Source organism: Anabrus simplex, chromosome 2 (genome assembly GCF_040414725.1).
Source record: "Anabrus simplex isolate iqAnaSimp1 chromosome 2, ASM4041472v1, whole genome shotgun sequence".
NCBI classification, from domain to species: Eukaryota; Metazoa; Arthropoda; class Insecta; order Orthoptera; family Tettigoniidae; genus Anabrus; species Anabrus simplex.
This window is the reverse complement of record NC_090266.1, coordinates 9,009,142-9,031,249: the sequence shown is the minus strand read 5'-3', so window position 1 is coordinate 9,031,249 and position 22,108 is coordinate 9,009,142. Positions and strand designations below refer to the sequence as shown.

Genomic DNA, 22,108 nt, shown 5'->3' with positions numbered 1-22,108 from the left:
TCAACGACTGATCGCACACTCCCTTCCAAGATGCCAGTGAATACGTTGCCTGGTCTAGTAGTCAATGCGATACCTCGATAGTTGTTGCAATCCTTCCTGTTCCCTTGCATATAGATAGGTGCAATTACTGCTTTTGTCCAATCCAATGGTACCTAAACAAAACTCCATGCTAATCTTACTACACTATGAAGCCATTTAATCCCTGCCATCCCACTATACTTCACCATTTCAGGTCTAATTTCATCTATTCCTGCTGCTTTATGACAGCTTGGCTGTTCGCAACACCACCAGTATGATTTCCTTTTACGCTGAGAAGATGTTCAAAGTATTCCCTCCACCTCTCCAGTGATTCTCTGGGATCTATTATGAGTTCACCTGAATTACTCAAAACACTGTTCATTTCCTTTTTCCCTCCCTTCCTAAGATTCTTTGTTACTGTCCAGATAGGCTTCCCTGCTGCTTGACCTAGCCTTTCCAGGTTATTACCAAACCTTCCCACGACTTCTTTTTGGATTCAACAACTATTTGTTTCGCTCTGTTTCTTTCATCTACGTACAAATCCCTGTCTGCCTCGGCGCTTGTTTAGAGCCATTTCTGATAAGCCTTCTTTTCACGTTTACAAGCTGCTCTCACTTCATAATTCCACCAATATGTTCGCCTTTTCCCATCTTTACACACAGTTGTTCCTAGGCATTCCCTTGCTGTTTCTACTACAGCATCGCTGTATGCCACCCATTCACTTTCTATAACCTGAACCTGCTTACTGTCCACTGTTCGAAACTTCCCACTAATCATATCCATGTACTTCTGTCTAATTTCCTCGTCCTGGAGATTTTACACCCTTATTCGTTTGCAGACAGATTTCACTTTCTCTACCCTAGGCCGAGAGATACTTATTTCTCTACAGATCAGACAGTGGTCTGTATCATCGAAAAATCCCCGGAAAACTCGTGCATTCCTAACAGATTTCCTGAATTCGAAGTCAGTTAAGATATAGTATATTATGGATCTGGTACCCCTAGCCTCCCATGTGTAGCGGTGAATAGCCTTATGCTTGAAGAATGTATTCGTAACAGCTAAACCCGTACTAGCACAGAAGTCCAGCAAACGATTCCCATTCCCATTAGCTTCCATATCTTCCACAAATTTACCAATCACCCTTTCGTATCCTTCAGTCTGTTCCCAACTCTCGCATTGAAATCGCCCATTAGCACTATTCTATCCTTGCTGTTGACCCTGACCACGATGTCACTCAATGCTTCATAAAATTTGTCAACTTCATCCTCGTCTGCTCCCTCACATGGTGAATACACGGAGACAATTATCGTCCTAATTCCTCCAACTGACAAATCTACCCACATCATTCGCTCATTTACGTGTCTATCAGAAACTATGTTGCGTGCAATGTAATTCCTGATAAACAGCCCTTCCCCACACTTTGCCCTTCCCTTGCTAACACCCGTAAAGTACACCTTATAATCTCCTATCTCTTCCTCCTTATTTCCCCTGACTCTGCCAGTTCTATTTTCTTTCTTCCATTAGCCTCATTAATATTGATAGCTCCCCATCGAATTTCATTTCGTTCGCCAAGTTGATTCCAAGGAGTCCCTCGCCTGTCAAATGGGAGTGGGACTCCGTTACTCCCATAGTTCCGAGGCTTGCTTAAAATGTTCTGAGCTCGGTAAATTCATGAAGCAGGATGCTACCCTACTTGCACATAGTCCAATTGAGGATCTCTCCTCTAATGGGTTATGGACCTCCGATGAATTGTATAGTCCTAGCCGCCTGAGCACAAGGAGGGCCACGACTCAGAATATGTCCGAGATGCCCACTCACATTCCATAGCAACTGGTATTCCGACTCTGGACCACTTACTAAGCCACTCAGCCTTTGCCCATGGTCCGCGAACTAGGACGTGACTACAGTAACCCACACTATGAACCATTTTTTGTGTTAAAATTTTGCAGGTATGAGATACTAAACTAATGGTGTGGTAGTGTTCACACCTGTCATCACCAGGTTTCTTGGGAATAGGTATAACAACATTCTGACAAAAATCGGATGGGACTTCTCCTGTCTCATACATCTTACACACTAAATGGAATAACATTGCCATGCTGGTTTCTCCTAAGGCAGTCAGTAATTCAGAGGGAATGTCATCAATTCCAGGTGCCTTGTTCCTATTTAGGTCACTCACAGCTCTGTCACACTCTGACCCCAAAGTTGGGTCTCCCATTTTATCAGCATCAACAGCCTCTTTTTGTTCCAGAACCAAATTATCTATATCTGTACCTTGATACATTGTTGGATATGTTCCTACCATCTTTCTGTTTTGTCTTCTTTCCCTAGAAGTGGCTTTCCATCTGAGCTCTTAATATTCATACACCTAGATTTCCTTTCTCCAAAGTTTCCTTGATTTTCCTGTATGCAGCATCTACCTTTCCCAGGACCATACAGCCTTCGACATCCTTGCACTTCTCCTTCAGCCATTCTTCCTTAGCTACCTTGCATTTTCTATCCACTTCATTATTTAGTCGCCTGTATCCTTTTCTGTCCTCTTCATTTCTAGCATTCTTGTATTTTCGTCGTTCATCAATCAGGTCTAGTATCTCCTGAGTTTTCCACTGATTCTTAGTTATCTTTTCTTCCTACCTAACATTTCTTCAGTAGCCCTACTGACTTCTTTTTTCATGACTATCCACGCTTCCTCTATTCTTCAGCCTTTTCATTTAGCTCTTGTGCAACATGTTCCTTGAAACAATCCCTCACACTCTTTTCTTTCAACTTGTCTAGATCCCATATTTTGGCATTCTTTCCTTTCTTCAATTTCTTCAGCTTCAGATGGCATTTCGTGACAAACAGGTTGTGGTCAGAGTCCACGTCTACTCCTGGGAAAGTTTTGCAATCCAACACCTGGTTTCTGAATCTCTGCCTAATCATAATGAAATCTATTTGATACCTTCCAGTGTCTCCAGGTCTCATCCACATATACAGCCGTCGTTTGTGGTGTTTGAGCCAGGTATTGGCAAGGACTAAATTATGATCAGTGCAGAATTCAACCAGTCGAGTTCCTCTTTCGTTCCTTTGTTCCAATCCAAATTCTTCTACTGTATTACCATCTCTTCCCTGGCCTACCACTGCATTCCAGTCTCCCATCACAATTATATTCTCGTCACCTTTTACGTATTATATTAAATCTTAATCTATTCGTATATTCTTTCGATTTCCTCATCATCCGCTGAACGAGTAGGCATATATACCTGCACTATTGTGTTGGGCATTGTTTGGTGTCTATCTTGACGACAATAATTGTTTCACTATGCTGGTCGTAGTAGTTTACTCGCTGCCCTATTTTCTTATGCATTATTAAACCCACTCCTGCATTTCCCCTGTTTGATTTTGTGTTGATAATTCGGAAGTTGCCTGACCAAAAATCCTGTTCTTCCTGACAACGTACTTCGCTTATACCATCCACATTTAACATTAGTCTATCCATCTCCCTTTTCAGATTCTCTAACCTACCACAACGATTCAAACTTCTAACATTCCACGCTCCGACTCGCAGAATGTCAGTATGCATCTTCCTGATGATCGCCCCCTCTCGTGTAGTCCCCACCCGGAGATCCGAATGGGGGACTAGTTTACCCCCGGAATATTTTACCCGGGAGGAAGCCATCATCAGTACATCATTCATACAGAGAGAGCTGCATGTCCTCGGGAGTTAGTTACGACTGTAGTTTTCCGTTGCTTTCAGCCGTGTAGCAGTATCAATACAGCTAAGCCATGTTGAGTATTATTACAAGGCCATGTCAGTCAATTATCTAGACTGCCGCCCTTGCAACTTCCAAAAGGCTACTACCCTTTTTCGATGAACCATTCCTTAGTCTGGTCTCTCAACACATACCCGTTATGGTTGCACCTGCGGCTCGGCTATCTGCTTCATTGGGACACGCAAGCCTCCCCACCGCGGCAAGGTCACATGGTTCGCAGGAGAGAACCCAAGACTTATTTCCAGTAATTACCGCATGTCCATCCCTGACGTACGACTTCAAAATCAAGCTTGTCCCTTTTGCATGAGCGTAAAAAATCTCGGAGTAGCCATTAACCAGCACCTCTCGTGGACGGATCAGATAATATATGTGAGTAGACGAGTTTTTGCCATGTTGCACACATTAAACTATTTCAGATTTATTTTTCCGTTAAGTTTAAAGAAGAAACTAGTTGAAACCCTCGTTCTTCCAATATTCGATCATTGTGACGTTGTTTACAAAGATGTGAAAACCGAGCTTCGAGATAAACTTCAACGTGCAGAGAATGCCTGTGTTAGATTTATATGTAATCTGAAATTTTCAGATCATGTTACCTAGTCTTACGTCGACCTCGGATGGCTACGTCTTGAAAACAGACGCAAGCTGCATACCCTGACTTCTTTGCACCGAATCCTTACATTACAATCCCCAACTTATCTGTATGAACGTTTTCATAGCCTTTCTGAAGACCATGATAAAAAACACCAGAGCGCTGAGCTCGACATTGCTCGCTATTCCTAAGCATAAATCCTCAAGCTACAACAATTCCTTCACTGGTGTGGCCAGCCTTAAATGGAACTTCCTTCCTCAGGGTGTCAGAGGAAGATTTAGAAATATTTGTATGAAACGAGCTCGTAGTGCGACAGTCCTCTTCGCTTTCTTCTCCTCATGGTCCTTCTTCTTCTTCTTCTTCTTCTTCTTCTTCTTCTTCTTCTTCTTCTATTATTACTATTGTGTGAATTTAAAATCTTCGTGCTGTTAACGAGTTCTAACCACGTAGGCGTGAATTTTGAACTTGGCGTACTGACGTAGCATACCACTAGACCGTGACATCACGACCACGTGCTCTTGTTTGTAAACAAAGCCACGTGCATTTTTGACAGCTGTCATTTTGACGAACCCTAACCTCACTCTTAAGGGAAATAGAGCATCGTAACCTCACTCCTGTCATCTTTACGGCACTAAACCTCATATGCACGTCGTAACGCGGAATATAAAATCCAACAACAACAGAACATCGCTAACCTCACTGCTGCCATCTTGAAAAGTTCAGTGTTCCAAACACTAGAAATCTATCAGGCAGATACTGATTTCTATTAGAAAAACGCAACTCAGTGCACTACTAATAGGTCGGGGATTTTATTCTTTATTAGGTAATTCTAATAAGATGTGACCTGTAAGTTCCATTCCTTGTTATGTGTAGAATGAACTTCTTCGGTTCTGAACACATTGGACTGCTAGGGACTTAAATGTAAGCAGCGTATTTCTTATAGCATTAAGCGTTCTGTTTGATTTTACTTTCCGCATGAGCTACATGCTTGTAAGCCATGCCAACGGATTGAAATAATATGTTTCCGAACCTATATTTTATGTGTCATGTTTATGCGATAACTTATTCGACTGCTGGTGGGCTTAAATGTAAGCAGTGTATTTCTTATAGCACTAGGGTTCTGTTTAATTTCACTTTCCGTGTTTGCGATAAGAGAACAGGGTTTGGATCTATGTTTTTTTCTTCTATTGTAACTAAATGAGTGTTCGAAACCTATACAGATTTTTTTCGGTTGCATGTTTTCCAATCCCGCAAAATTTATCCTCTTGAGACAAATGTATCCTCTCTGCAAAGTAGAAAAATCATTTTATCTGTAGTGATTAAGAAGAAGTATGTCGGATAGAGATATACAACATTTGCAATTCTATGTGTGCGCGCTGATTGCATAAGAAATTGATTGTATCAACAGAGAGATTAATCTTGTAATGTTTTGCGTTTCAAGTTTTTCTGTTCTGAACACTGATAGCCAACATGTGTCGTCTTGATCTACAATCAATTCTAGTGTGTGCTAATTGTAACTTGTCTTGATACATCAATGTTTCAGGAGGTATTACAATTTCGGAAGAATGCTACCCCTTCGCAGAAAGCTGTCAAGAAGCATAGCAACCTTGTCAGCAGCAAAACGAAAACTGTTGGAGTACATTGTAAATGCATTTTTATTACATTCAAAATGTTGTACTTATTGCATTCCTTTGCCTCCTTACACCTACTCATTCTATCTATTAAGGCTGAGAAAACGAACGAGGCTAAACATGTATAAGTATGATGACGTCATCGTCGCAGGTTAATAGCAGATGCTCACTCTAGCCTTCGCAATGCATGTTTAAACTTGTTCGATAGTGATATAAAGCTATGCCTCGATAAACGAGGAAGAGGAGAAGGTCATAACAGCTTATGTATAGCCGCCATCTTGTGCTGTATCCTCTAAGCTAGGTTTCTTTATAAGAGCCTGTGTATAGCCACCGTATTGTGCTGTATCCCCTAAGCTAGGTTTCTTCATAAGAGCCTGTTTATAGCCACCATATTGTGCTGTATCCTCTAAGCTAGGTCTCTTCATAAAAGCCTGTGTATAGCCACCAACTTGCGGAGTAGAATGCCTGTTTAAACTTGTTCGATAGAGATATAAAGCTATGCCTTGATAAACGAGGAAGAGGAGAAGGTCATAACAGCTTATGTATAGCCGCCATCTTGTGCTGTATCCTCTAAGCTAGGTTTCTTCATAAGAGCCTGTGTATAGCCACCATATTGTGCTGTATCCTCTAAGCTAGGTTTCTTCCTAAGAGCCTGTGTATAGCCACCATATTGTGCTGTATCCTCTAAGCTAGGTTTCTTCATAAGAGCCTGTGTATAGCCACCATCTTGTGCTGTATCCTCTAAGCTAGGTTTCTTCATAATAGCCTGTGTATAGCCACCATATTGTGCTGTATCCTCTAAGCTAGGTTTCTTCCTAAGAGCCTGTGTATAGCCATCATATTGTGCTGTAGCCTATAAGCTAGGTTTCTTCATAAGAGCCTGCGTATAGACACCATCTTGTGCAGTAGGCCTCCTCAGCCAGCTTGCTCCATAGGAGCAGTCACCATCTGCTCTATACAAATAGAGTATAGCAGTTATCTTGCATAATAACCCTTGCCTCATTCCTCGAATTTCAGGCTGATCAAACTAATAGTTTATAAGTTACAAGTTGTGAGCCCCTGAGGTGACCCTCTATTTAAGGCCTATACGAATAGAGTATAGCAGTCATCTTGCATAGTAGCCCTTGTCTCATTTCTCGAATGCTAAGCTGATCAAACTAATAGGTGAGAAGTTACAAGTTGTGAGCCCCTGAGGCAGCTCTGTAGAGTTGGTCATATAAGAACAATGTATCGCCATTAGCTCCTAGTCCAAAGTTAGTCTGATACAACCAATGTATAGTGACGATCTTGCTTCAAGTTCCCTAGCACTAGTAAGTTGTACGCGGCCGCCATCTTGCCCAATCAGATTTAGGCCGTCACCTTAATTCCTATGTTACCCCTGTGCCGGGTTTCTCCATAAGAGCCTATGCATATCTGCGATCATGCTCTGACCCACGCTCTAGGTGTTAGCCTCATAAGAGCCTGTGTATAGCCGCCACCTTGGGCAAGCGCCCTTAAGCCGTCTCATAAGAGCAGTCGCCATCTTGCGCAAGCACCCTAAAGCCGTCTCATAAGAGCAGTCGCCGTCTTGCGCAAGCGCCCTTAAGCCGTCTCATAAGAGCAGTCGCCATCTTGCGCAAGCGCTCTTAAGCCGTCTCATAATAGCCTGTGTATAGTCGCCATCTTGCGCAAGCGGCCTTAAGCCTTCTCATAAGAGCAGCCGCCATCTTGTGTAGTAGCCTCTAAGCCGTCTCATAAGAGCAGTCGCCATCTTGCTCAAGCACCCTTAAGCCGTCTCATAAGAGCAGCCGCCTTCTTGTGCAGTAGCCTCTAAGCTAGCTTTCTTCATAAGAGCCTGTGTATAGCCGCCATTTTGCGCAAGCGCCCTTAAACCGTCTCATAAGAGCAGTCGTCATCTTGCGCAAGCACCCTTAAGCCTTCTCATAAGAGCAGCCGCCATCTTGTGTAGTAGCCTCTAAGCCGTCTCATAAGAGCAGCCGCCTTCTTGTGCAGTAGCCTCTAAGCTAGCTTTCTTCATAAGAGCCTGTGTATAGTCGCCATCTTGCGCAAGCGCCCTTAAGCCGTCTCATAAGAGCAGCCGCCTTCTTGTGCAGTAGCCTCTAAGCTAGCTTTCTTCATAAGAGCCTTAAGCGCCCTTAAGCCGTCTCATAAGAGCAGCCGCCATCTTGTGTAGTAGCCTCTAAGCCGTCCCACAAGAGCAGCCGCCATCTTGTGTAGTAGCCTCTAAGCCGTCTCATAAGAGCAGCCGCCATCTTGTGCAGTAGCCTCTAAGCTAGCTTTCTTCATAAGAGCCTGTGTATAGCCGCCATCTTGTGCCCCTTCACGCCTTACACCATCATCCTAGTACCATGTCAAGTCCTGGAAGGTTAATGCGTAGTCAATGCAACGTTATGCCTGCAGGAGTAGCGAATGTAAAGAACTAAATTCCTGCACTACATTAGGTATTCAGTATCAAGATAAGTTCCTTTGTGTCGCGAACTTGTAAAAACAATGAACTCGCTATTTACAACTTGAAAAGTGCCCGCTAACGATACCCGATGTAATCTCTGTGTACGTCCTAAATTTAGCTCCGCAGTAGTTCAGACTCAATCTCCCCGTCAGCTCTCAGCACCGAAGTCCCTGGATCATGTCTAGTTAGTTTCAGCCTCAAACTTCAGACTGTAATGCCCTTTGGCGACAAATGCGTGGGTTAACCATAATCACGTTGGTAATTGGCTTTCTAATTTTCTAAACTGTGTTCACAGCAGCAGCTTCGTAAGTATGTGAACAAAGTCTTAGGGTGTTGAAAACAGCAGCTTGGTTTAAAAATAAGTTCTCTAAGTGAAATATCTCTTGCTAAGCAGTAAACATGTCCTGAACACCTGTTGTTCGATTCTAGTCTGTTCGAATCTATTAAAAAAAGTATCTCTCTCACATGTTCTGAATACTTGATGTAGGCAACAGCAGCTTCGTAAGTATGTCAACAAAGTCTGAGTGTTGAAAACGACATCTTGGTTTTAAATTCCGTACCAAAATAGCAGAAAGCCATGTGCATGTAGTTAAAGATGGTGGCTGACAGCTGTCAAAAAGCACGTAGAATTTTTCAAATTGCCCGCTACAACATTTCAAAGGTAGTAGGTAAAGATGGTAGCACGACGCTCTGTTGATTAAAGATGGCCGCTGTCAAGAAAGCACGTGGAATTTTGCATATTGCCCGCCACCACATTTCAAAGATAGTAGCTAAAGATGGCAGCACGATGTTCTGTTGTTTAATGATGGCCACTGTCAAGAAAGCACCTGGATTTTTTCAAATTGCCCGCCACCACATTTCAAAGGTAGTAGCTAAAGATGGCAGCACGATGCCCTGTTGATTAAAGATGGTCGCTGACAGCTGTTAAAAAGCATGTGGCTTTGTTTACAAACAAGAGCACGTGGAATTTCAAATTGCCCTCCACCGCATGCATAAGGATCTTCATAATAGCAGAAGCCATCTTGTGCAGTAGCCTCTAAGCTAGCTTTCTTCATAAAAGCCCATGTATAGCCGCCACCTTGCACAAGCGTCCCTAGGGTGTCCCATAAATTCTAAGTATAGCAGCCATCTTGTGCGAGCACCCCTAGGCCATCTCATCAGAAGCTATGTATAGTCGCCATCTTGTAGAATTAGATAGCCGCCATCTTGCTCAAGCGTCCCTAGGGAGTCTCATAAGAGCCTATGTATAGAAGCCATCTTGCGGCCACCATCTTGCGCAAGCGCCCTTAGTGTGTCTCACAAGGAGCTGTGTATAGCGCCATCTTGTGCACTTGGCGTCTGGAAGGGCATCCGGTCGTAAAATTAAGGTTAGGCTCCTTCATGAGGTTAGGCTAGCTCTCTTACGCTTAAAAATTAAGGTTAAGCCCCTCCAAGATAGCGGATGTAAGGTTAACATGTAGTCAATGAGGTGGAAGCCTCTCCCGAGAGCGTATGGTGGCTGTGGTGCTCGAACCCCTGACTTATACTAATTACGGCAAGTCAAGTCTTTAACCCGCACTTACTCTCTCATCAAATGGCATACACTTCCAGAATGTTAATATTTTCGTGTGAAGTCACTCAACCAACCGCGTTGGTATTCTACAACTTGTCATATAGGATCCGGTCAAAGTTGGTTTGAGGTACTGCCGCCAGATGATGTGCTTCCCAATTCTATTATGTTCTTTGATAACGTCACTACAGAACAGCAAGACGTTTTCTTGTATAATTTAGTATGGTGAGTCATAAATATGTATACTGCTTTTCATTTATTTCAAACCGATGACCGTGTGCTAAGCAGTTGACGCGTGCTGTTTCGACAAGGTGAGCGCAACATGGCGATCATGTTAACACTGATATAACATTCAATGGCTTTAAACGTCTGTGTGCAACATGTTGCTCATTGCGACATTACGGCTTGTGATGTTCATTATGGATGGTATCGCAATGAGTTTGTTAATTTTATAATCATTAACATAGCGGTTACATACTGCACTTGATCTGGAAACGACATCAAGTTAACATCAAGCAATGAGATTGCACAAGGCATCATACACGCGAAAAAATATTCGATTCAAATTTAAAGAGTTTAAACGTGTTTAAGGAGATATTGACTTCTTTTCAAAAACAGCACTCGGTACACCAATAAAATAGATTTTTATTCAAGTCCATCATCGAAATATTCTGTTACCATGTCAACATCCCACCATAAGGAGAAGCGGGATGAGGGAGAAGAAGACGAGGAGGAGGAAGAGAAAGGAGAGGAAGAAAATCTTAACGATTCCTTACTATCTAAGTTTAGGACTGCAGAGACACCTACCACTTCAAAACAAGTTCTACCTTCCTTGTCTGAGGTTATGATTTCACCAGAATATCGTGATCTAGTATTCAAAACACTTATGGTTCACTCTTTGCTCCTTACATAGAAAAACTCTTCGCAGGACAAACCGACGGAACCTGCGGCATTTGCTATTGTTTTGTATAGATAATGCTGACTTAAAGATTTATGCCAAATGCCATTTCGTAAAATATTTAACTTTAAACCTATTAAAGGACTCTTGGAACTCCTCTTCTAAGGGATTCCTGACAAGAATGTGATATAACTTATTATTTTTGCTATTGACGCTACAAGAGGACAGAAGAGTATTTCACATGTACTGTCACCATTAGGAGAACTTTTGCAACTTCTGAGAGCCTCACAAGGTCAGAAATCAGATGTTCTAGAAATAGGTTATCAAAGCTACCGTCGCAGACTTGTCGTCACACGTGATCTATGGCAATAATGGGTATAAGTATCTATTTACCACCGACGATGTGCACTCTAAATTTGCTTTTGTCCAACCCGTGAGATCTAAGACAGCAGCTCATGTCAAAGGGGCCTTCAAACGTATTGTTCAACAATCAAAACGCTGCCCACATCTTCTACAAACAGATAAAAGTAAAGAGTTTTATAGCAACGATTTTCTTCTAATTTCAAGGCACTCGGCATTCATCATTATTCTACACGCAGCAGTCTGAAAGTAATCGTTGTAGAATGCATTAATTGCACGCTAAAGAAAGATGTTGCGAGTATTTTCAGCTCAAGTCTCTTACCGCTGGATTGATCTCGTTACTAAACTTGTGTCCGCCTATAACAGTAATCCTAATCGCACCATAGGCACAAATCTGCGTCTTCTTACTAAGAGTACAACACGCATAGATGTTATTAATCATGTGATGAAGACAGCTCATCCACGACGCCAACGATTTCAGAAAGGTGACATTTTTCGCATCTGCAAACACATGTCTGTCCTCTTAAACGGTCACACCCCTAACTGGTGCATAGAAATTTTTCAAATCAACAGTGTTAGGCTTACTAATCCATGTACGTATTTACTTCACGATCTTTCAGGACAGCCTATCGAAGGAGGATTCTATATCGAAGAGCTTAAAAAAATCCTGATCACTGTTTAATACTACATGTTATGCGTTGTCGTGGTAATAAACTGTAGATCAAATAGCTTGGTTTCAGTAACATTTCCAGTTCATTAAATAAGAAGGAGGATGTAGTTTAAAACGTTTGTTGAATTTTATTAGAGAACCTCTCCTCTCTACTATATCCTAGACCATGATTGTTACTAGTTAAGTTAGGACCTGTTGTACAGTAGGATTACCGTACCAAGTTAAAAAATCAGGCAACAATTCCACTGTATTACACAATCGTATTTATTTCAGCATGTGTTTCCAATGACTTTTTTTATCAAGTGCTTCTGTTTTCTTCTTTTCCACCAAGACTGTCTTCTTCTGTTTAACACCCAGCGCGAGGAGGGAGGTGGAGAGAGGAAGGCGCACGTGAGGCAGGAGCACTCTATCTTTATATGAGCGAGAAAAAGAGTGCAACTTGTGCCAGCCGCCGATTGCCAGAGCCTACGGAATGATTTCTCACTGGCCGGCAGTTGGCAATTTTTTTGGCTGGGCGCGGTCAGCACACTTCTCAAAACAATAAAATATAAATGGTTACTGACCTGCCTGTGCATGCACTATTAGGTAATATATCTCATGAGACTAAATTTAGGTACCTGGCACAGAGTTAATTCCGTACCTCGGAGATGAGTTCAGGATACCTCCACTTCTTGTAGTTGAGTTTGGGTTACCTCCGGGTTGCGAAGCTGAGCTTGTGCTATCGAACAAAAGCTGCTCTATATTGTTCTTATGGTGGTAACTCGAGAGGGACCTGGCACTGAGTGAAGGCTACCTCAAGGGCTCGGAAATGTGCTAAGGTTACTTCCAAGTCTCGGACCTGAGCTAATGCTATCCAGTATGGACTCAATATATTGCCTTTTTGAAGCTAACTCCAGGGATCTAACACAGGGCTGCCGCTTGATCTCGGAGCTGAGCTAGCGTTACATCCACGTGTCGAACCTTAGGTAATGCTATCCAAGGTGGACTCTATATATTGCCCTTTTGAAGCTAACTCCATGGATTTGACACAGGGCTACCTCTTGATCTCGGAGCTGAGCTAGCGTTACATCCACGTCTCGGATCTGAGCTAATGCTATGCAAGAATGCTACAATTAATAGCTCTTATGTGACTAACTCTGGAGAGCTGGCACGGGGCCAAATAATAAAGTATGAATCGTCTTCTATTCCCAATTTGTGTTGATGAATGAAAGATTTACAGTCAGCCTCCCTTCTCAGTTTATAATGTTACGCGTATTGTGCTTAACGTTGTAGAGCTGGATGTTCTTCTCTGTTACGGGTTTATGAAAGAGCCATTGTTTTGTGGATGGTTACTTTTCTCTGTTTGGAATCATAGATGACGTATTCAGATTTTCGGTTAGACGCCCCTCTCTGTTTTTGTTCATTAACCTGTCAAGCATAAGTTCCGACTCTCGTGCTTAACCTCGCAGACACTAGTTCGTGTCCTCGAAGAACTTTCAACTTACGAGGTTTTGTTCAACTCCCGGCTTAAGTAGTGTACGCTTTTAAAATTCGAGTTTAAGAGTTCGATTCATGTTGCTTCTCCTCCTTCTCCTTATATTTGTGTTAGTAAAGCACTTGCGACTTATCTGCTCACGGGTTTCTTAACGCACAGAGCGAACTTCCCTGCTGCGCTATCCTATTAGATGACCTTTAAATGCTATTCTACGTTCGATTTAGGTGATTCTGACTGTAACCGTCGGACATAGAGATTTGAATTCTAGAGACTTCTGGTAGCTTACTGAGGATTTTACGACAGTCGGAGATTAAACCCTCGTCCTTACAACTGAAAACCTTCACACAACTTTCTTTCTAAAAGAGGTTATTACTTACTTGACATCAAGGTGACAGGAGGTGGGTTATTAAATTCTTGCTACTATCACAGGTTTCGATGTGCGATGATCCCGTGGACAAGATTGTGCATGTTTGACCTTATTTGCTATAACGGTCTCTTCGTCGCAAGATTATGTCTTTAAATATGATAAGAACTTTCACCAAGTTGATGGAATACTGTGCTAGAGAGGTGAAGGCTTAAACAAGAAGTAGCTGTGTTAGATTGCTCTGTGCTGTCGTCTTCAAAAGTCGTGTTTTTAGAATTTAGCGCACCTTTCCCTTACTGTTTGCAACAGATGAGGATAAAAAGCAAATACAATGGATTTAAGAGAAGAGAATATGGACTTGCGATCGGGGAAAGTTATTCCTTATATCTTTCTTGCTTTGACCATGAGGGCTTACTTGTTTGGAGCATATTTAATGTTTATAAAGGGCTATGAATTTAAAGAATGGGTGCTCGAGTATCTACCATCCACATGTAAACTTATCGACTTCCAGTAATTAGGATGTCCATCGTTACAAGCGATTTTCTAATTGCAAAGTGCCGAAACGCAGTGTGTGCGTTCTTTGATTTGTTGTGCAACATTGCATGCCGGGAGGTAATTTTGCGGTGTTAAAATCTCATCTGTGGGAGAGAAGCACTTGTAGAGTAAGGGCATCATGTCATTTTCATCTGATACTAAGTGTAGCGCTGTTGAAATGGCGATCGTAAAGTTTTATGCTTGCAAAAATAAAATAAATTAAGCAATTTTACTCGACAAGGTTTGAACGTGTATCTGAGATAATTTCTGTTCTCTCAGAGTATCATATATATCGTCTACATCATCAACAATTGAGTTTAGCTAGGAGACCTTCAGTGAGAGTGTCGCATATGTCAACTCATTACACTGTACCACGAAGCTGAAAATAACGAGTTGACTTCATTAGAAACACTTATTCTGGCTGTAACGAGAGCGGGACAGCAGACGCTGAAAGATGCAGGAACGTGCTGGGGGAATTTGAAGTAGCATGCTGGGTGCGGTATCTTCAAGAAGGTGATTGATTATCGTGGAAACAAACCTGAAAGGGTACTAGTAGCTAATAAAATGTGCTTCGTAAGGCTATGCAGCGTGTGTCTGCATTTCAATACCTGTAATTACAGAATGGCATAGAGCAGATCCGGTGAGAGATCCGAAATTAGGTACTGCGTGGTTTTCTCGTGGAGAGGCTAGTCAACCTATAGGAGGAACAAAACTTTCGTGTTTGTAATACGTACAGAAACTCGAGTACTACGGGGGTTCGAAGTTGAGAAGGCTAATACCAATGGAATTTCGTAGATGCCCACAGCACTTCTTTTAGGAACTGGAAGATGGAAGTCTATGGTTAGGTTCACCAGAAAATGTAAATATATAAGATTAAATAATACAGAGCATATTTCTACGAATGCTGAAAATGCACATTTCGAGTGGAACGTTTACGTATAGGACTAGGTGAGTAGTAGAAGAATTCCGGTTCTAAAACAATGGGAGCTGAATCAGCATTTTCCCACGAGGTAATTTACCGCTGGTAAGGTCATTCGCCCCATAACATCAGGTCACGTGACCATGACGTCACCGCCACGTTCTATTGTTTCCAAACAAGACCACGTGCTCGTGACAACCGTCATCTTGACAGACGCTAACCTCACTTTCGTGTTTCGCGCGGAATTTTGAATAAAGTGCGTATGGCTAACCTCACTGCTGCCATCTTGACAGGTCCTAACACCGTACACTTGTTTTGGCGCAGAATTTTTAACGATCCTAACCTCACCTCTGTCATCTTGACAGGTCAAAACCACGTGCACTACTTTGGCGTGCATTTTCAATAAGTGTGCATGGCTAACCTCACTGCTGTCATCTTGACAGTCCTAAACACGTGCTCGTGATTGTCGCGGAATTTTGAAAGAACCTAACCTCACAGCTGTTATCCTGACGGGGACTTGAACAACTGCAGGCGCAGAATTTGGAAAAGAGAACGACTGGGGGCCTGACTACACAGAAACTAGTTTTACGGTCAGATGCCCTTCCCGACACCAAATTAGAGCCCTACCCCGACACCATCTTGGAGGAGCCTAAACTCTAGTTTAAAGGCCAGATGCCCTTCCCGACACCAAATTGCCAGATGCCCTTCTCGACACCCTCTTGGAGTGGTCAAACCACACGGGTTCGTAGTTTTAAGGCTAGATGCCCTTACCGACGCCATCTTGCCAAATGCCCTTCTCGACACCATCTCGGAGTGTTCAAACATCACAGAGTCCTAGTTTTAAGGCTAGATGCACTTCCCGATACCATCACGGAGAATCCTAACTTCAGAGGACCATAGTTTTTCTGGACATGATCCTTCCCGACACTATCTTAGAGGGGCCTAACCTGAGAGGATCCGAGTTTTAAGGCTAGCTGTTCTTCTCGACATGCCCTTCCCGACACCATCCTAGAGGGATCTAACCTTACAGCGTGGAAAGATGCCCCTTCCCAACACCATATTGCCGGATCCCCTCCCCTTCCCGATGCCATATTGGAAGGGTCCGAACTTACACAGCGAGGTGCCCTTCCCGACGTCATCTTGTGAGAGTCACCATTTTGCGCAAGGCATTACGCCTCCATGGGACGCGTGACCTCCCCTCCTGAACAAGACTAAACATGTCGACAATCAAACCTGTTGGCTTTATGTCTCCATCCGGGGACGTCATAGCGTTACCGCCCTCTCCTTATCGAACAGAGCACAAGCAATCTTTACAGATCCAATCGTGTTACAGAGGACCGGATATGCATTGTGCTGTGTCCTCCACTAAGAGCAAGATGGCAACATTTTTGTGTTCAGAACTTACACAGTCTGTTGTTATCTTACCTTACTTATAAATTACAAATATACATGGATTCGAACACTAAAACTGAACGGCAAACTAGCTCTTTCCTTATTTCGCAAGCTCACAAACACATAGTCACTGTAAGAGAATAAAGAAAACATCTCTCTATTACAGTCATGGATTCGAACCCAGTTTCTCTGTTAATTGCCAAAATAAAAAATCTCTATTACATGCAACACATCGTCACCGTAACATAAAAAAGGTCTCTATTACAGACATGGGATTCGAACCCTGATCTCTTTGTTTAGTGTTGGCATAAAAAGACTCAGACTACCTTAATCCTTATTTCGCGAGCTGTCTAAACATGATTCGTGGCACAAACACATAACACAATAAATAAATAAATAACAAAATTATATGCATGGAATCGGACACTGAAACTGTGTACTGTAGTAGAAAACAATGTGTAAGATAACAACAGCGCTGTAAACCACTTCTCATTTTCTCTAGTGTTACACACACACGCACACATTTAATTTGCTTGCACTCTCTAACGTAAAAATACGGAATTGATTGTTACATAGAAAAAATATTTGTGCCACAAGCAAATGCTGTGAGCTAGCCCTTACACACATACACGCGCAGTAGATATAGCAAACCGCACACTTCATTCACCTAGATATTGCAAAAACACGAGTTGAATTTTTCATTCACATTTTTAGAATTTAATTTTGTTCACCTGAGGTACCTACATGTGAAAAGGGAGGGGGAATGAGAATTTTGTATGTAGATGTATGCTCTGCGTGAAGCCTCGAACGAGACCGTGTAGGTAGACCAGATGTTTGACGTATGCAAGTACAGCACACTTTCACTTACTTCCATACTGTACTGAGAATTATATTAAAGTAATTATCATATTTGTGTCGCTGTGTTATTGAAAAAATGTAAAAACCGTAAAATGTTGCCAAACTCTCTTGTTCCTTTCCGAGACCGCATGCTATTATTATTATTATTATTATTATTATTATTATTATTATTATTATTATTATTACAACTGCTAAGAGCCTATCATGATGCTGGTTACACACAGTAAAAAGAAGATATTTTTGAAATAGAGCATGAATTACGTCGTGTACGTATTATTAAGTAAGAGCTTATCCTCACCTAAATCATCCATCTGTAGTATATAGTCGATCGAGTAGCTATATTCGTATAGATTATTTCCCAACATTCTCCCTTCCTTAGGGTGTTAACTCCGCCTCTAGTTGTAGGGCCGGTCTCAAGCCCGGATAAAGAGAGGAGAGGCACCCTAGCCCTTTAGCCCTTTAGCCCATTAGCCCTTTAGCCCTTTAGCCCATTAGCCCTTTTGCCCTTTTGCCCATTAGCTCTTTAGCCTATTATCCCTACAAGGAATGTGCGTTAATCTAATCTTCTTAGAACAAAGGTATCCCCTGACATGTTCTAAACACATGTTGTATCGAGTACAGTGTTCTATTTTAGTCTTGATCACTTATTTAGTGTTCTAAACACTTCAATCAATGTTCCGATCACATGATAAAGTTAACAGCATAGAGTGCAGTGTTCGATTCAAGTCTTGTTATATTTCTTTAGTGATTTGCAAGTCTAAACATGCATAATGACGTCATCACTGCAGCACGTGCTTACTCTAGCTATCCCGATGCAAGTTTAAACTTGTTCGATAGAGCTATGCCTTGACATAAGAGAAGGCCTTAACAGCTTATGTATAGCCGCTATTGTTTAAAGATAGCTGCTGTTAAGAGAAAAGCACGTAGAATTTTTCAAATTACCCGCCACCACATTTCAACGGTATGAGGTTTAGTGCTGTAAAGATACCTGCACGATGCAAAGCTAGCTTTCTTCATCAGAGCAGCCACCATCTTGTGTGAGCACCTCTAGGCCGTATCATAAGGAGCTGTGTATAGTCACCGTCTTGTCGCTGCTACCTTGCACAAGCAACCCTAGGGCGTCTCATACTGTAAGAGCAGCAGCCATCTTGTGTAAGCGCTCTTAAGCTGTCTCATAAGAAGCTATGTATAGGCTCCATCTTGTAGAATTAGATAGCTGCCAATGCCAAAGGGCCTAAGTAGGAATCGAACCGTCGATCTCATAATTAGACTATGTTTTTCTTGTTCCTGATACTGCAAACCTAGGTATTAGGTAGAAACATTTTGTCCGTTTTGCTCTACGGTACACCGTTTTCGAGATATTTAACATTTTGCATTTAAGCCCCAAGTTTAATGAATCGAACCTGCACGGCACGTTATACTCTCTACCGTAGCTAGACCTCATCATGTTTCGAAGACTTGCTTCAATACAAGCTAAAACAGAGCGAATGCCGAAGGGCCTAAGTAGGAACCGAACCGTTGATCTCATCATTAGACTATGTTTTTCTTATGCTATCATATTCCTCATACTGCGAACCGAGGTATTGGGCAGAAACATTTTGTCCTTTTTGCTCTACGATGCACCGTTTTAGATATATTTAACATTTTGCATTTAAGCCCCAAATTTAATGAATCGAACTAGCACGACACGTTAGCCTCTAAGCTAGCTTTCTTCATAAGAGCAGCAGCCATCTTGCGCAAGCACCCTTAAGGGGTCTCATAAGGAGTCGTGTATAGCCGCCATCTTGCGTCCGCCATCTTGCGCAAGCATCCTTAGGGCGTCTCTAGTCATCTTGTGCAAGGTCCCTTAAGCCACCTCATAAGAGCAACCGCCATCTTGCTTAAGCATCCCTAGGGTGTCTCATAAGGAGCCTTGTATAACCGCCATCTTGCGCAAGCATCCCAAGGGTGTCTCATAAGAACCTATGTATAGCGGCCATCTTGCATAAGCACCTTTAAGGAGTCATGTATAGCCACCATCTTGTGCAATTAGCGTCGAGAGATGGCTGCTGTAGAATTTTTCTTTTTAAATTTTCCGCCACCATATTTCAAAAGTATGTACCTAAAGAGTGTAGCACTGAGGTTTGCGATGTAAGATGGCGGATGACAGCTGACAAAAAGCGCGTGAGTTTGTTTACTAAACAAGAGCACGTGGAATTTTTCAATTTGCCGCCACCACATTTCAAAGGTATCTAGCTAAAGATGGCAGCACGGTGCTCTCTTGATTAAAGATGGCGGATGACAGCTAACAGAACTTTTCAAATTGCCCGCTACAACATAGAGGGAAGCACGGTGCCCTGTGGATTACAGATGGCGGATGACAGCTGACGAAATTGCCCGCATGATAGCAGCACAGTGCTCTATTGATCAAGATGGCGGGTGACAGCTGTCAAAAAAGCACGTGGCTTTGTTTCCAAACAAGAGCACATTGAATTTTTCAAATTGCCGCCACCACATTTCAAAGGTATCTAGCTAAAGAGTGCAGCACTGAGGTTTGTGATGCAAGATGGCGGATGACAACTGTCAGAAAAAAGCACGCGAGTTTGTTTCCAAACAAGAGTACGTGGAATTTGCCACCGCCGGAAAGAGGGCAGCACGGTGCTCTTTTGATTAAAGATGGCTGCTGTCATGTGGAATAGCCTGCCACCACATTTCAAAGGTATCTAGCTAAAGAGGGCAGCACGGTGCTCTCTAGATTGAAGATGGCTGATGACAGCTGTCAAAAAAGCACGTGGATTTGTTTACCGATTCAAATCTCGCGCTAGTGAGGTTAAGTTGGTAGCACTAAGGTTTAGGCCCGCCAAGATAGCAGCACTGCGGATGACAGGTGACGAATTTGCAGCTACTGCGATAAAGAGGGCAGCACGGTGCTCTGTAGTTTAAAGATGGTGGATGACACCTGTCAAAAAGCACGTGGATTTGTTTACAAATTCAAATCTCGCGCTAGTGAGGTTAAGTAGATACCACTGAGGTTTAGGCCCGTCAAGATGGCAGTACTGAGGTTAGCGATGCGTTGTTGTCTGTCGAAAAGCACGTGTCCGTCAAAAAGCACGTGGCTTTGTTTACCAATTCAAATCTCGCGCTAGTTAGGTTAAGTTGGTACCACTGAGGTTTAAGCCCGTCAAGATGGCAGTAGTGAGGATAGCGATGCGTTGTTGTCGATGACAGCTGTCAAAACGCACGTGGCTTTGTTTACAAATTCAAATCTCGCGCCAAAATTCAAATTTCCCGCCAAAATTCAAATTTCCCGCGGGAATCGGAGGCCTCTCCCGAGAGCCGGAATCGGAGGCGGCGGCCGAACTGTCCTATTATACTACTTCTCTAAGATGGTGTCAGGAAGGGCATCTAGCCTTAAATTTAGGACTCTGTGATGTTTGACCACTCCAGGATGGTGTCGAGAAGGGCGTCTGGAAATATGGCGTCGGGAAGTGTAACTATCCTTAAAGGTAGGACTCTGTGAGGTTTGACCACTAGAAGATGGTATCAAGAAGGACATCTGGCAAGATGGCGTCGGGAATGGCATCTAGCCTTTAAACTAGAACCCTATGAGTTTAGGCCCCTCCAAGATGGTGTCGGGGAAGGGGTATCCGGCAAGATGGTGTCCAGAAGGGCAGCTAGCCTTAAATCTAGCGTACTCTGAGGTTAGGCCGCTCAAAGTTGTGTCGGGTAGGGCATCTGGCCGTAAAACTATGTTCTGTATAGTTAGGCCCAAAGTCGTTTTTTTCCTAAATTCTGCGCCTGCACAGCTGTGACGTTAGAGTCTTTCAAAATACCGCTCCCAACACGAGCACGTAGTTAGGACCTGTCAAGATGACAGCAGTGATTTAAGGATCGTTCAAAATGGAGCGCCAAAGCAAGAGCACGGATTTAGGTCCTGTCAAGATGGCAGCAGTGAGGTTAGCAATGCACACATATTCAAAATTCCATCCGAAAACATGAAAGTGAGGTTAGGGTCTGTCAAGATGACAGCTGTCAAGATGACAGATTTCACGAGCACGTGGTCTTGTTTGGAAACAATAGCACGTGGCCGTGACGTCATGGGTTAATGACCTTGCCAGGAGTGAATGACCTCGTGGGAAAATTCCGATTCAGCTCCCATTGTTTTATAACGCGTATTGCACTACTAATTAGGTGTAAAGCTTTAAGGTTACTTCCGTCGTAGTCCTCAACGGTCTAGAAGTTTATATTTCCATTATACGACCCCCTACCTTATACCTCCTCCCTGTATGGAATCCGTCAAGTGAGGAAAGGTCATTGGCTTCCAGCTGTCGCTCAGTTCATAGAGCACAAGGTGACTCTGTCTTTACCATTCTGGATTTCAAAATCGCTCTGCGTAACTCAGGAATAATATTCTTCGCGAAATAAAGAACCTTCCACTAAAACATTTTTGCCGCAAAATGAAACCGCTAAAGATCCATAAAAAGCGTGTAATTGTGGTGTGTACGTAAATGAAGTGTGTGTTAATGCCCTCACGCAGATTTAAACGTGGACGTGTGCGAGGCTTGGTCATCCGTCCACAAAGTGCAGCAACGATCATTTTTAAACGGTACACTCTCTCTGATGTGTGTTCCAATCAAGAACCTTACCGGAAATCCCTCGATCACTTCAGGGT

The 22,108-nt window shown here is 42.8% G+C and overlaps 1 protein-coding gene across 2 annotated transcripts in view; it reads left to right on the top strand.

Moving 5' to 3' along the window:
* LOC136864958 (lachesin) overlaps window positions 1–22,108 on the top strand; it is a 1,585,794-nt gene that overhangs the window by 71,811 nt on the left and 1,491,875 nt on the right. The gene's annotated exons all lie outside the window — the stretch shown is intronic.